Raw genomic sequence first — 14,859 nt, 5'->3', positions numbered from 1 at the left:
AAAAGCAGCATTTGTGTATAATAATATCTTATTTTCTTTTTCTCTATAGACTAAGAGTAAGAAGAGTGCCACTGAGTTGAATGTGTTTAATTATTTATGTAAAGGTTATTAGTGTATGGTAAGTGAGTCTGTATTGAAAAGTTATACATGCCAGCAACCTGCAGTGAAGCTATGTAAGGTAGTGTTCTTGCTAAATTATTAAGGTATAAAATGAATAATGAAGGGCATGTTAGTGGAAACTTACCTGAAAAATAGCTGCTGGAGCAGGGGAAAGAAATGCAAAAGAGGAGTTATAATTAGTCATTCTGTCTCTTATGAGAAATTATCACAATTTTTCTCATAAATTAGTGAATGATTGACATATCCATGGTAGGTAACACAAAAAAGCAGCAGTGTTTGGACCTAATTGTTAAAGGATGGCATTGTGAAAACACTGGATAATATTTGTTAAAGCAGCCCAGTATGTTATTGCATCATGGTGTTGTCTTGTCTATCTTCTAGACCCATAAATCTTACCTCAATTCCAGTGCATCTATTGACTTAGTCAAGTACTGGTCATGGAAAGCAAAAATGGTGGCAGCCCTTGCTACAAATAGAAGGGCAGATAGTTTGTAATGACATCTCCTTGGACCTATTGCCTAGACCCTGCACCCAGGTTCTTGCCTCTTCATTACCTGGGCTTAGGCTATCTGGGATTTCCAGCATTTACTGCATTTATTATGTCGCCTCTCTCTGCCTGGTTTTCTGACTCCCCATACCCCATTCCTATTGTACTACTTTCCTCTTGCTGCTTTAGAAAGTTGCCACAAATGTATTTAGTTCCTTAAAGCAAACTTACTTTATTATCTTACAGTTCCAGAAGTCAAAAGTATAATATGTAATATATAAGTGGGTCTGCATTCTTTCTGGAGATGCTAAGGAAGGGTTTGTTTCCTTTTTTCCCCTCGTATAGAAGCTGCCTGTACTCCTTGGCTTTTGGCTGTGCTTAAGTCTGACCTCTGCTTCCATAATCATATCACATTCTCTGACTCTGGCCTTCTGTCACCCTCTTATAAGGCCCCTGTGATTATGTTGGGCCTACCAGATAATCTGGGATAATCTCTCCATCAAGTCCCTTAATTTAATTGCATCTGCAAAGTCTTTTTTTTTCCATGTAAGGTGACAATCACTGTTCTGGGGATTAGGCTGTGGCTATCTTTAGGAGGCACTTTTCAACCTACCATACCTATGAACCCATCTGTTAGATCCCATCGTTTAATGAATTGTTGTCCAAAACTGAGACATTATTATTTCAGGTGTTCTTAAGCCCACATCCCTTAGCCCTGTCACTTGATGTCTCACATTCCTCATACTCAAACCTGGTTTAACAGTTTAGATCCTCTCTGCCTGCGTCATTCCACTCGGGGACCTTAAATCTAGTCCTTCTGCCGCAACTATTTCCTTTTTGACTGTGTTGGACTTCGGGCGCTTAGAGCCAGCCAGTCTGTTTACAACCAAACAGGCTTTTCAGGGTGACGTGTAGCGATTCTTCATCAGTTCACACCTGCTGATCTCATGGTCCTCCTCACGTCCCTCAATTTCGTACTCTCCACGTTCCTACGGAAAGAGCACATCCTTGCCCTGCAATCACTGACCTAGTCGTAGATCGCAGTCAATTTGTTATATTCCTGGTCTCAGTAATTGCCACTTCAACTTGTCCCATAGCTGAAAGCCTGTCTGAGACACTTTGGGTTGGCACCTTGGACAAGCTGAATTTCTCAGATGGTTTTATTATAATGTAAAACAAACTACTGAAAAAGGGGAGAGAAAAGGAAAACAAAAAAGCGCTTCTTATTTGAGGTGGGCTTTTGCTTGGTTCTTCTCATATTTTTATCCTTACCTACTGCCTGTTTAAGCCTATAGTGCAGCAGTCAAGTGTCAGCTTAGCTGAGTATGTTCTCCAGTTGTTTGACCATGCAAACTCTGGCCTGATGTAACTTTGAGATATTGCATAGATGGATTTTCTTCTATATTCATATTCAGTTGACTGCATCTGCAATCACAAAAGGTGATTGTCCTCAATAATGAGAGTCATCTCATCAATCATTTGGAGATCTTAATGCCAGAATTTCAGATTTCTCAAGTCAGAAAGAAGAATTTCTGTATCTGCTTCAGTCAGTTAGCTGCTCCTGGGGAATTCAATCCAAGTTCACGTTAATCCAAGTTTTGAACCTGTTGTATGCCCTATAGAACTCACACTTGCCAATCTCCATGATTGCATGACTCAGTTGGTATAATGAATCTGTGTATTTACCTCTGTCTATCTATCCATCCATTCATCCATCCATCCATGCATCCATCCATCCATCCATCCATCCATCCATCCATCTAGATATCTATCTAACCTCCTCCCATTTCTGTTTCACTTCAGAACCCTAACTAATATAACCAATAATCCCACTTCTATCTATATGTGCCAAAGAATTGAAAACAGGAACCCAAAAAGATCTAGGTACAAAACTGTTCATAGCAAGTTTATCACAGGAACCAAAAAGCCACATAAATTCAATTGTCCATCAACAGATGAAAAGGTAAACAAAACATCATATATATGTAAAATTGATTATTATTCAACCATGAATAGAAGTGAAGTTCTGATGCATGTTACAACATGGATGAACTTTGCAGACATCATGTTGCAATGAAATAACCAGAGAAAAAAGGATAGATGTTATATGATTTCACTTTATATTAAATAATAGAATCTGCACATTCATAGAGGCAAAAAGTAGAGTACAAGTTACCAGAGATGGGGGTGTGGGACAGTTAATGCACAAAGTCGCCTTAGCTTCTTCTCTGCAGGAATAGGTTTCATAGGAGCGAGACCCAAGATTGAGGGCTCAACCTGTTGAATTGGTTGTCTCCACTGAGAGAATATCAGGAATTCCCCAGATGGGAAGTTTAATATTTCCTCCTTTCTCTCCAGTCCCTGAAGGAGACTTTGCAGGTATATTTTTAATCTCTGTCCAAATACTGGAATATATTGGGGTATCACTCTACCCTGTATAAACCAACAAGATTTCACACCCTGTTCAAGATTCCATGCAATTATGGTATTTGAATAAACTGACTATATAAGTGAAATTAGATAATGCACTATTATATAACAATTTCACACAGATTATATGAGAATATAATTTTTACACCAAATAAACCTCTTTTCCAGATGGTGAAGTTTTAAAATATAGACCATATCATCTTTTACCCTATATTTTGATTTATCTTAGCCCTGTACAAATCAACTTCATTCAAAATCCAGTTGAAGTCTGATCAATTTTTCAACTTTTTAATCAGTAGCTATGTAAGGTAATACTGACTTTCATAGCTTCAGAGCTCTAACTCTGCATTTCAAGTTTCACACAATTACCCAAAGTTTCAGGGAATGACCAGGTTATACACAAGTAGCTCAGTATCTTAGAATTTAGAAATAACAGTTACAACTCAAGAATAGGTGTGACTGCTATAGAGCTTACAATTTAGGAAACTTTACAATAAACCCTAAACTGATAACCCATGTTCTCGACTTCAATTCTTCAGGTTTGTGCATTATAGTTTGTCCATATGAGTGAGGCATGATAATACTTGTCTTTTTGTTTCAGACATTTCATTCAACATACTGTCCTTAAGATTCACTTGCCTAGTGACATGCCATACAACTTCATTCCTTCTTGCAGCTGCTCAGAAGTTGGTTGTATGTGTAACCACAGTTCCCCCTTCCATTCTTCTAGTTGTTGTACCCTTAGGGCACGTCCATCCATTGTGAATTGCAAAGACATCCCCAGAAACACCAGTGTACAAATATCCATTCATTTCTCCACTCTGTTTGTCCAGGTATACCTAGCAATGGGGTTTCAGGATCATATGGCAACCCCACCCTTAGCCTCCTGTGGAATCACCAAACTGCCCTCCAAGTTTGCATGTCTTGGAGGGACACATGCAAGGGCTGCATGTCTCAGCTTCCTTACCATCAATGGATAGGTCCTTCTCTTTCTCCACATTTTCACTAGCACTTGTATCTCTCTGTTCATTTTTAAACAGTTTTATTTGCACATCATACAATACAACCTAAGTAAAAAAATCAATGGTTCCTGGTTTAATCACATAGCCATACATTAGACACCACAATCCGTATGAGGATATTTTTTTTTCTCCAATACCTCTCCTCCATATCCCCCACTTATTGACATGTAGTTTTTACATAATGCCTTTGTTACATTCAGTGAAAGCATATTACAGTGTCACTGTTGACTGTAACCCTACCTTGCACTGGTTGCACTTTTTCCTGTAAACCATCCCATTTTCAACACCTTGCAATGTTGATATTCATTTGTTTTCTTTCATGAAAAAAATCATGCTTATATTTATACATTTAATCACCATCATTGTCAACTTTATAGACATTCCTAAATTATATAATCTCAGTCTTCATTCTCTATCTTTCCTTTTGGCTCCATATGTGCCCCAGTCCTCCCTCAATCATACTCACATTCAGTTTCGTTTAGTATACTCATATTAGTGCTTCCATTAGATAATATTGTGCTATTTCTGAATCTTTAAAATCAATCCTATTGCACATTCTGTACTCCTTCATTGCCAAATGTGCTATCTCTACCTTCTTTCTTAAAGTTCATTCATTACTGTTAGTTCATATTAGTGAGACCATACAGTGTTTGTCCTTTTGTCTCTGGCTAATTTCACGCAGCATAATGTCCTCAAGTTTTATCCATGGTGTTACAAGCTTCATGACTTTATTCTGTCTTACAGCTGTGTAATATTTCATCATACTTATATACCACAGTTTGTTTAGCCACTTGTCTGTTGATGGACACTTGGACTGTTTCCATCTCTTGGCAATCATAATGCCACTCTAAACCCTATTGTGCAAATGTCCGTTTGTGTCCTTGCCTTCAATCCCTCTGAATATATACCTTGTAATGGCATTGCTGGATCATATGACAATTCTATACTTAGCTTCCCGAGGAACCACCAAACTGCCTTCCACAGTGGTTGTACCATTTTACATTCCCACCAAGAGTGGATAAATGTGCTTCTTTCTCCACATCTTCACCAGAACTTGTCATTTCCTGTTGTTTTGATAATGGCCATTCTGGTTGATGTGAGGTGATATCTCATTGTGCTTTGATTTATATTTCCCTAATATCCAGTGAAGTTGAGCATTTTTTTCATGTGCCTTGAGCCATTTGTATTTCCTCTTCTAAAAAGTGTCTGTTCATGTCTCTTGCCCATTTTTAATTGGGTTTTATGTCTTTTTGTTGTTGATTTGTAGAATCTCTTTATGTATCCTGGATGTTAAACCCTTGTATTAGTTAGGGTTCTCTAGAGAAACAGAATCAACATGGAACACTTGCAAATATAAAATTTATAAAAATGTCTCACGTGACCGCAGGAACACAGAGTCCAAAATCCACAGGGCAGGCTGTGAAACCGACGACTCTGATGGATGGTCTGGATGAACTCCACAGGAGAGGCTCACCAGCCAAAGCAGGAATGGAACCTGTCTCCTCTGAGCCCTCCTTAAAAAGCTTCCCATGATTAGATTTAGCATCACTAATTGCAGAAGACACTCCCCTTTGGCTGATTACAAATGGAATCAGCTGTGGATGCAGCTGACGTGATCATGATCTAATTCTATCAAATGTCCTCATTGCAACAGACAGGGCAGCACTTGTCCAATCAGATAAACAGGCACCACAACTTGGCCAAGTTGACACATGTCCCTAACCATGACAACCCTTATCTGATATATCATTTCCAAATATTGTATCCCGTTGCATAGGCTGCCTTTTTACTTTCCCAACAGAGTTATTTGATAGACAAGAGTGTTTAATTCAGAGAAGATCCCATTTATCTAATTCTTTTTTTCATTGCTCATTCTTTGGGTGTAAGGTCTAGGAAACCACCTCTTATCACAAAATTTATAAGGTGTTTCCCCACATTTTCTTCTAAAAGTTTTATGGTCTTAGTGCTAATGTTCAGGTCTTTGATCCATTTTGAGTTAATTTTTGTATGGTGTCAGATATGAATACTCTTTCATTCTTTTGAATATGAATAGCCAGTTCTCTGAATACCATTTATTGAAGAGGCTGCTCTGTCCCAGTTGTGTTGGCTTGACTGTCTTATCAAAGATAATTGTCCATAAATGAAAGGGTCTATTCCTGAGCACTCAATTTGATTCAATTGGTCAGTACATCTATCTTTATGGTAGTACCATGCTGTTTGACCACTGTTAGCTTTGTAATATGCTTTAAAGTCAGGTATCATGAGACTTCTTATTTCATTTTTCTTTCTCAAGATATTTTTGGCTGTTCAGGGAACCCTGCCCTGCCAAATAACTTTGGTTATTGGTGTTCATACTTCTGCAGAGTAAGTTGTTGGGATTTTAATTGGTATTGAATTGAATCTATAAATCAATTTGAGCAGAATTGACATCTTAACTATATTTAGTCTTCCAATCCATGAACATGGTGTGCCCATCCATTTATTTAGATCTTCTGTGATTTCTTTTAGTAATTTCTTGTAATTTTCTGTGTGTAGATCTCTTACGTCCTTTGTTTGATTTGATTCCTTTGTTTGCTATTGTAAATAGAATTTTTTCTTGATTTCTTTTTAGATTGCGCATTATGAATGTATAGAAACATTACTGATTTTAAGGTGTTGCTCTTGTGCCATGTCACTTTGCTGTACTTATTTCTTAGGTCTAGTAGCCTTGCTGTTGATTTTTCAGAATTTTTGACATATAGTATCAAGTTTCTTGGGTGAGACCAAGCAGGTTGTCTCATTTTCCTATGAAGCTCTAGACTCTGTGCTTTTCCTATCCCACCCATTGTATGGTGCTTGTATGGCCTCAACTTCCAACCAGTTTAAAGTGATATGATGCCTTTAACTTCAGCAGTCTCTCCCTGCCAGTGGTGTGGTTGGAACAGAGGTTAAGGTAGAGGGCGGGCTTAAGTTCCTTTTGTTTTCCTTCCTGAATTCTCTGAAGGAAGGCATCCACTTGAGCTGGGCCCTGCCCCCCTTTTCTTGGGAAGATGCACCCTTTAAGAATTTGTTGCTTTTCACCTGACTATTAATTTTGTCTCTCAGACATGCCTTAATTCTGTCCTTGCCTGAGGCAGTGCTGAAGCCTGCAGTTCTATCTGGTACATGACTCTTAAGTTTCCCTAGGCTCCTCTTCTTGGTGTCCAGGTCTTTTCCAGTATTTTCCAGTACTTTATTCTGAAGAACTCAAAAAGCCTTTGGGTTTTGTTGTTATTGTTGTTGTTTTCCATCAACCCTGCCCCTTCTCTGTTGGGGTGAAAACTCCCAATTCCTTTGGTCCTTACTCCAGATTTGTCTGTGCTCAGGGCCTGTTTTTAGTGGTTTGAATTTGTTAATTAATTTCACAATTGGTGCTTGGTTGAGCTAATTTCTTTGCTACTAATAAAGTCTGTTTCTTTTCCCATTGGAGAGCCAGTCTTCCATGTATGTAAGGGAGGGGTGCTAGTCTCCATGGCTTGGGAGACTTACGGTTCCATGTGGAATCTCAGCCATTCCACCTGTTCCCGACTGGTGTACAATGTGTGTCCAATCACTGATGTCACCCCAGCAGTTGTTTCATATGGTTCCTGGCTACTTACTAGCTGATATAGTGGACAAACTAAGTTCCACACCTCACTGTGCCACCATCTTGCCTTGCCACCCCTTTTGTATTATTTTTTCAACTTTCCTATGATTTTTTAAAAATTATTTCAAACAAATGGTTAAAAATATTTTTTTGCTTCAGTCCTCCTCCATTGCAGACTTCTGGAACTTTGTATGAATCAAACTTTTAGGTGGAAAATACACCATGACAATATTTGAAAATATTGATTACCTAAAATTCTTTAAAGGTTAAAGCATACTAATTTATTGTTTTCTATTTTTAATTGTTAATTTCAAATTTTTTTGAATTAATGTAGTGATAAAAATTTTGGGGTGGTAAAATTGACTTACTAGTGTTTTATTTTGTTGTTTTCCAACTGATACTGATACCCAGAAAATGCATTTCTCTGGCAGTGGTCCACTTTTCAGGGGTCTATGCACTGAGTATTACTAGACAGGTTATATTTAAAATTTTCCTTGTAAAAAATATTTCCACGAGTATTCATCCCACTTCTGACTTATTAAATAGTATCACAGAGAGTGACTTTTTTGCCTGGACTTTTCATAAAATATGTTAGAAATGAAATTGTTAGGAGTGGGTCTTTTTCAGTAATGGGTTCCTCTGTCATCTTCCAGAATAGCAGTCATCTGTGACCCAATCAATTTCCTCAATGAAGCCAGCACTTCCTCACTCTCCCAGACCTCTTCTCAACTCTTGTCTTAAGAATACACATCTTGACAAGATATTACAGTGCTGTGACATTACAGAGGAACCACCTGAAATAATTAGTCTTTTCCTAGAGGATCCCTCTTGGAATTTTCCCCCAGATGTAATAAGTACAACCATTTAGATTGCCCTCCATTGGCATATGCCTCTTTTCTCACTATAATTTTGATAATTCTCTAAAGCTTTTGGAGTTTGATTTATCATCAATTAATGGCTTTTACTCCATATTCTGTGTTTGCATATTTGCTTATTTTATTGCTTTCTGCACTATGAAAAATTTCTGGTATTCAAGCAGAAAAAAGGAAACTGCAATTGAAGATTATTTCAAGTATGGGTTTGGTTTAATAAGATATGATTGAAAAGGTACAATAGTGTCACAAAAGAAACTTAAATTACTGTAATTCATTTATCTAAGATATCAATGAGCAAGTACTCATATGGCATCTACTCTTAAGTTTAGCAACTGGTGTTCAGTTGTATTTGATTTTGCTACAATCAACATAATCTAATATCTTTCTCCTTTATAAATGCATAAAACTGAATCCAAACTTGGATTTTTATCTCATTCTTATCAAATGTCATATAAAAATATCATTGAAATGAACAATTATAATGATCCCTGTGTCTTTGGTATTTATAATCTTTGAATAATTGCAGTATCAAAAGTAGTGCTATCACTTTGAAATAAGTCAAAGCTACTACGCTGTAAATTAATTCTCTTTACATAATGACATCTCCCTGTCTAAGTTGATTTTGATATCCACCCTATATTATCTGATTTGTTGTGTCAGCAAATCTATATAATCAGTATGGAATAGTTGCCAGATATACCAGTCTTTGACAAGTGTGTGTGTGTGTGTGTGTGTGTATACACATGTGGTGGGGGTTATATTAGAGTGAATTGGGTATCATCTTTTCAACTCCATGGGGGATTGAATCCATATATGGAATCTCACTTGCCTGACATACTGTTAGTTATTTAAATGTGTTTTTTACAAGTTGGTAAAACAAGGAGGCTGTGCAGTATGGTGGTTATGAGCACGAGCTCTGAAGTCCAGGTGTGGACGTTCAAATGTCACCTCTATCCCTTGCTAGCTGTGTGACCCTGGGAAGGTTATTTAATATCTCTGAACTTCAATTTACTCATTCATGAGATAGTTAAAAGTTAGTTTGTTGTTAAAATTCATAACGCTTCTAAAACATTGAGGGCAGCTTCTGGCACATGTTCTATCTGTTATAAATGTAAAAAGAAGGAGATAGGATTAAATAACTCCCAAACTCGGTGAGTATGTAGATACTCACCACAGCGTGTTCACGTCTGTGGTGGTCTGGGGTTGTGTGCCCTAGAAAAACGTGTCCTTAATCCATTCCTGGGAGCGTGAACTAATTGTAAATAAGAACTACTATGAGTTAATGTTTAGTCTAGGTGTGGTCAGCTGAATGGGCAGATCTTAATCCTATTATTGGAGACCTTACAGAGAAGTCCATAGAAAGAAAGCCATGAGAAAAAGTGCAAAGTCAATGAAACCCAGAAAGAAAGGAGAAGACACCCTCCTGTGCATTTCCATGTGACAGGAAAGCCAAGGGCCAAGGAGTATTTGATTGTGGATTGTATTAGAATAATTATTTAACTCATTTTCTTGAACTAGTGATAAAGTGATGGAGAACACTATTCTTTATGGTCTTGTCCTTACATTCAGACTGTTTAGTTAGTCTTTTGTAGTTTGTGTCCTTTGAACTTGGGATCCTGATAAGAAAGTTATATTAGTTTTCTAGCTGATAAAATAACAACCATGCAATGGGTTGGCTTAAACAATAAGAATTTATTGGCTTCCCGAGCTTGGAGATCCAAACTTGAGACATCAGCAAGGTATTGTTTTCTCCCTTGAAGACTGTAGCATTTGGAGCTGGTTCTCAGCACTCCTTGGTACTTGGCTTTTCTGTCCCATATCAATGAATGTGATGACATCTTCTCCATTCTCCTCTTGGTTCCATTGACTTCACACTTCTTCCCATGGCTTCTTCTCCACAGACTTCTCTATAAGGTCTCCAGAAATAAGGTAACACACATCCTGAGTCAGTATGGTTACACCTAAACTAGAGAAAACCTCTTAATAAGTCCTATCTACAGTGGTTTCACACCCACAGGAATGGATTGAGATTAAGAAATGCTTTTCTGAGTTGCCTAATTCCAGACCACCCCAAAGGAGAACATGATGTGGATTGTGTTACATGCTCACCAGGAGTGGGAAATCAAAGCATACCAGGGTTTACCTTAGTCGCAACCTTAAAGGAATCAGAACAATCTCTCCAGTGGTATGAACACAGACTTGATGTTGACTTTCTTTAGTTGAAGCAAGATTATGTTCCTCTGTCATCAAGTAGATGTTTCAGAATGAGAAAATGCCATAGGACTATGTTAAATCCCCAACAAATACGTAAGGAAATATAATTTCTCCCTTGAATGTTTTTTCTAACATGAATAAAAGTATTTTGCTTGCTTTGGACTCATCAATGTGGGCTCCATTTGACACCTTAACAAGGTGTAAAGATAGGTTAGGAAATTGACTGTTACTCATAATTGGTGTACCTAGATGCTATTTTCTATTTTTAGTGGGAGCAAAAGCTTTTAGAATTTGATTGAATTACCTCTTGGTTCTAAGGTTCATGGTTATTTTTCCTGTCATCTCTTTTGTTGTTGTCAGAAGAAAGAAGAATAGCAAACAAGTTAAGATATGAATATCTCATGGTTATGAAATATTTCATGGTTTTAAAATATAATTTCTATACTAATGTGAAACTGTTGTGTACCCCAGAAAAACCATGCCCTTTAATCTTGATTCAATATTGTAGGATGGGATTTCTTGATTAGGTTGGTTTTATGGAGATGTGACACACCCAATTGTGGGTGGGACTTTTTGATTAGATGGGGATGAGACTCCGCCCATTCAAGGTGCATGTTTATTAGTTTATTGAAGTCACACTGTCAGAGTGAGATGGTCAGAACTGACAGAGAGGGATATATTTGGAAATGCAGAACCCTACGCAATGCCAGAAGCTATAAAAGCTGATAGAAGCTAGACAGGAGCCACAGCCCAGTAAACAACACCATGAGCTCTTCCGTGGGATGCCAAGAGATAAAGCCCCAAAGCAGCTAAGTCAGGATCCACAGACGCTTAAAGAGTAAGCCACTGGAACCAGAAACTAAAGGCAATGGAACTGGTAACAAGAACCAGCATATGCCAGCCACATGCCTTCCCATGTGACAAATGAAACCCAGATGCTGTCTAGTCCTTTCTTCAGTGCTAAAGTCTCATTCTCTGGATGCCTTAATTTGGACATTTTTAAAACTGTAGAACTGTAACTTTTAAATTAATAAATCCCCTTTATAAAAGCTATTCCAAGTCTGTTATTTTGCCTTTTGATAGCCATAACAAACTAGCACAGATAGGGGTGCCAGGAATAGAGTGCTGTGAATTGCAAATACCAAACATGTTAGAATGGCTTTTTAAATGTCTAAGGAGAAGGTTTGGTAAGAATTGTGCTATGCTTAATAGAGAAGGCTTAGATTATTTTGAAGGGACTGTTGGTAGAAATGTGGACTCTAGAGTCACCTCTGATGAGGCTATAGATAGAAAAGATGAATGTCATTGAAAACAGGAAGGAAGGTGACTCTTGTTTTAAAGTGGCAGAGAATTTAACAAAATTATGTCCTGGTGTTGGTTGGAAGTTAGAATTTGAAGAGAAAGAACTTGAATATCTAGCTGAGGAAATTTTCAAACTAAATGCAGAAAATGCAGTCTGGTTTCTCCTTGCAGCTTATAGTAAAATGCCACAAGAAAGGGATACGGTGAGAATGGAACTCTTGGGTAAAAAGAAACCAGAAACCGATAGTTTGGAAAATTCTGAGCTTTTGGAAAATGGGACCTCACAGAATAGTGTTCCATGAGAGGATTTAAAGAAACATGAAACTAGTCGCCATTTCAGAAAAACTTAGGGTTGGAAATGGTGTTATCCAGAAAGGACCTGTGGAAGGTCCTATCATCTGATGGCTTTGATTGCTGTGTGAAAAACCAGAAATTCCCATGGAAAACCAAAGAAATTTTTTGTGAGATCTGTATAAATGAAAAAACTGCCACCCTGGACTAAGAGGGAAAGAAAAGGGACAGACTGAAGGAAAAAAATTACTTCAAAGTCAGGACTATGGAAGCTGAGGTCTGGAGCCAAATAATCCGGGAGAGGAGAGCAGCTCCATCCATGTGTGTGAAGAGGGAGAGTTTGCCTCGAAGGCAGAGGGTGGGCCCTCCACATCAAAAAATTTGGTCCCTGTGGCCAAGATTACTGACAGAAGCTAGGCAGAAACCAGAGCCCAGCAGACATGGCCATGTGCCCTTCCTTGAGATGGTAAGCTAAGAGATGAAACCCACAGTTTTGCCCCAGAGCAGCCAAAAACAAACCCACAGATCCTGTGGAGAAAACACTGGAAACAGAAGCTAAAGACCACAGAGCGGGAACAAGGATTGCAGATGCTGACCATGTGCCCTCACTTATGACAACATCAGCCTTTCTTCAGAGTCAAGGGCTCTTTCTCTAGATGCCTAAGTATGGACATTTTTAAGACCTTAGAACAGTAAACTTGTAACTTAATAAATCCCCTTTATAAAAGCCATTCCATTTTTGGCATATTGTATTCTGGCAGCTTTAGCAAACCACAGCAATTGCCTATATACACATGCATTTGATTCGTAGGTATATCTGCATGTGTGTCTGTGTAAACTAATCAAATAAGTTTGTGGATGTCATGATACTGTTATTTTTTTCATGATACTTGAATGGGGCACTGATATTACTAACAGCTTATGATTCAGTTATCTTTTACATGTTTTGTTCTCAGACATTAAATTATATACTTATGATTAAAGTATCAACTATCTTTACTGGAAAATTTAATTGCTCCTTTTAGATTGTTAGTTCCTTGTTCCCACACACTATGATGTAAATAGGTCACTTCACGTATGTGTGTATGTTTTTACATTACATTGTGTTTTAGTGATGTGTGAATTTATTAGTCTATGTTCCTGTAATAGCAGTACTATCCTCGTCAGTGATATTCCTTCAACACAGTTTGTTTCCTCCTAGCCTAAAGGTGCCCTTGTGTTACAGCCAATTAATGATTATATACTTGCTTTTTTCATCTGATAGAGTGCTGAACCAATAAGCCAACAAGATGGAGAAATTGCTAACATCCATTGTATTTGCCCTACAACAAATGTGACTAGAAGTCATTTTTCTTCTGGCCTAAAATGAGTCTGTCTTCTGGACTGTGGAAAAACAAATTTGTGTTACTTCTAAAATGTGTTTTCCATGCTTCATTCTGTTGAACATAATATCAATATAGTCTATCAAAATGATTATGTCAAAATGTAAATTGTCATCATCTAACCTACTCTCCTTCCCCTAACCTGCTCATGCCAGTTTCATTTAACTACTTTTGGCTTGATAGTTGGACAAACAACAAAGAAAATCAGAATAAATTTGTTGGCAGCCATACTCATCAAGATCAGATTGGATAACTCAAAAATTACAGATGAAGAAATATAGAGATTTGCTGAAGTCCACTGAGAAAGGATGCTGAAACTTCCCTTTTTAAAGTGACCTACATTGGTAATAAATTATTTCCCATGCGTAAGATAGGCAATTGTATCTTTTCTAGTTTCATTTCTTTCAAGAGACTTTTTCTCTATCAGTTCACCTTTTTGGCTTTCCTCACCTTGTATTAATAAGGTAGCATAGTTCTATTATCTTAAATCTTTTCACAGCTCTTTAAAATTGAATTAAACTTAGTCTGCTATTCCAGATATGAAATCGTGGACCAATCTGAATTATTTAATCTCAAAAGAAGTACGAGACTTTTATTACTCCCATCTGAGCTTTATGTGTGGGACAAGTATATCAAAGACGGAAATCAAAGATTATTTTTCAGAAAGGAAGTAGCCTTCTTGTCCTTCTTACCCTGGATAATGACTATGGTGGAACCGGTAACCTGTTCACGTATCTAAACAGGCTTTACAATAGTGAAACTTCCCCCGTACAATCGCACAGACCGTCTTGCAGCTGTGAGTTCATGGACCTTGAGATCAACTACATCAGAGATTTAGCACTTACACTTCTCATCTTAACCTTATACTTAGTGTTTTCTGCAATGTAGGTATTAGAGCTATTAAAAAAAACATCAAATTTAGAGTTTATATGGGTTATTTTAAACTACTTTTTCTTTATTAAGAAATTATGGATTTACAGAATAATCATGTATTAAATACAGGATTCTCATAAACAGCTCCATCGAAACTCTTTGCATTGGTGTCAAACAGCTGTTAAAATCTCTAAGAGCACATTTTAATAATTGTACTTATATAGGGTAGTTCAATGCAGAGAGGGAAGTTTCTACCTAA

The 14,859-nt window shown here is 37.5% G+C and overlaps 1 long non-coding RNA gene across 4 annotated transcripts in view; it reads left to right on the top strand.

Annotated features, from left to right (window-relative positions):
* The window catches only part of LOC143661778 (uncharacterized), a 127,732-nt gene extending 113,650 nt beyond the window's left edge, over window positions 1–14,082 (top strand). For 3 of the 4 annotated variants that reach the window (XR_013164833.1, XR_013164832.1, XR_013164830.1), the window contains one exon: window positions 13,610–13,716. This is a non-coding gene — a long non-coding RNA (uncharacterized LOC143661778). Of the gene's footprint in view, window positions 1–13,609; window positions 13,717–13,910 lie in introns of those variants that run through there. The other variant, XR_013164831.1, reaches the window with a different exon arrangement.
* The last annotated feature ends 777 nt before the right edge of the window (window positions 14,083–14,859 follow it).

Source organism: Tamandua tetradactyla, chromosome 17 (assembly GCF_023851605.1).
Source record: "Tamandua tetradactyla isolate mTamTet1 chromosome 17, mTamTet1.pri, whole genome shotgun sequence".
NCBI lineage: Eukaryota > Metazoa > Chordata > Mammalia > Pilosa > Myrmecophagidae > Tamandua > Tamandua tetradactyla.
Note: the sequence above shows the minus strand (reverse complement) of the source record. Positions and strands in the feature narration are given on the sequence as shown.